This window comes from Symsagittifera roscoffensis, chromosome 8 (genome assembly GCF_963678635.1).
Source record: "Symsagittifera roscoffensis chromosome 8, txSymRosc1.1, whole genome shotgun sequence".
Taxonomy (NCBI): Eukaryota; Metazoa; Xenacoelomorpha; order Acoela; family Convolutidae; genus Symsagittifera; species Symsagittifera roscoffensis.
The window spans coordinates 15,930,565-15,932,637 of NC_087069.1; positions in this window are offsets into that span (position 1 = coordinate 15,930,565).

Genomic DNA, 2,073 nt, shown 5'->3' on the forward strand with positions numbered 1-2,073 from the left:
CCTTTTAAAGCAATAGATTACAAAATTTGTATTATAGACCTGTATTTTAGACCTTTGTAAAATTTGTGTGCGCTTGCCATAATGGTCGACTTTGCGCCCGATATTTTTGACCAAAAATGACAAAAACAGCTCTTAAAGTTTTCAGTAATTTTGAATCATGGTAAAGCACCCATTTCCATATTTGGCAAAATAACCACTAAACTGATATATTGTGCTCTTCATCCAGCTAGTTTAAACATGGACAGGACTCCAACATGTGCCTCTGATTTGATGACATGAATTGGCTAAACATATGACAAGACTCCACTATTTCAAATAGTGTTTAAATTAAATGCAAGATCACTTCTTGAATTATAACATATGCTTTACAAAAACTATAATTGAAAAGTCTAGAGAGAGCATCAAAAAATTCTCTGTTTGGTAGGTGATGTATGTATCAAGTTTTACACATTTATTAATTTTAGAAAAAAGGAAAATTGTGGAGATATGAAAAAAGATGCGACGGGTATAACTTATGTATAGGTTTCGAGAAAAATTAGAACAAACAGTTTTTTCGACATTTTTTTGGTTCCAATTATCAAATAATTTTTCATGCTCACTAAATCAGTCATATTGCTTAAAAATATGAGTCCTTGGATGCACACGCCAAACGAATAACATTTTTTGATTGTCACTCTTTTTCACACTGGAAATACGAGAACTAAGCTTTTTTGCCAAATTTTTTAGCAGAAAAAATGAATCAAGATATAATCAGCTAATTTTTTTATACAAAGAGTATGTATGATAAGATTTATTCCAAGCTATTAATATATTTATGATATATACTTTGCCGCTAGCTGGAATGAAAAAAAAAATTAGTAGGGTTGTGAAAAATTGTGTTTTGTCCGAAAACAAACATCGAAAACTTATCTAACAAAAAAGTTTAAATGGCAGTTACCACTCAGATAAACTGCGTTGAATGATTTGCCATTTATAATAATGATTTGACCTTCAAACAGAGATTTGTACAAAAAAGCTTATGAAATCAAAAGTTCGGTGGTTGATTAGCCCAATTTTCTACGTATTAGATTTTTGATTAAAAAATGCAAAAACAGGGTTTTGCTCACACAAAAAGAATTTTTGGTGATTTTTGAAAGTTTCGTCTGAAAATCAGCCTGGTCTCGTAAAATGGTTTTGTGAGTTCTTACTTCAGTTTCGTCACTTTTTGTAATTAAAAAAATGCATTTCATACATTTTTTATACACGAAAATTGTATGATAAGCTATTTTTGTTATAAAAGTTTTTTTTTTCATGCCAAAGATGATCACATGTAACAAAAACTGCCACAATGATTTTAATTTTAAACTTATGTGATAAAATTTTTGAAAATTTAATCTTCGAAGGCAAAAATTTTTTATCAAACAGTTTCTTCCTATGGTAATCATATAATAATAATGATAATAATAATCATAATAATAATAATAATAATGGGATTTAGAGACTAAAGTCTCAAGGGTATGTTTCAACCCGATAACAGTCGGAATCTAAGCGAGGGAGAGTTTCGGCAATTTGAGCATCGACAGAGCATCTTCCAAGTGCACAAGTTGTCTGTGTCATAGACGTCAGTCGCGAAGTTCTTGTACAGTCGAGTGAGGCGCTGTTTCAGACCAGCGGTCTGATGGAATTTGATGATCGGGTCAATAAAGTTCGCCAATCGTGAACACCTGTTCCAGAAGTTGTTTTCGCATTTGGTATACCGGTAATTCTTGACATGAAACGCAACAGTAGTAGTACTCCTGGTAGTCGATGGAGCAGAGAAGCGTACATGTGAAGACCAGTCATAATCGTATTTTCCTTTTATTATTGAAGAAAAGAGTAAGAGAGCATGAAGTTCAATGTATAGACAAATAGGCAGAAGAGCCAGCTGAGCCAATCTTTGCTTATAGGGTAGAGGTGTAAAATTTAAAAACTATTTGGTTGCATGCCGCTGCACTTGCTCGAGATTCTTCAGTTCAGAGCGATTAGCACAATATACTGGCGAGCCATATAGAAGGATTGGGACGATAAACCCACAACAAGCATGAAGTTTAGTGA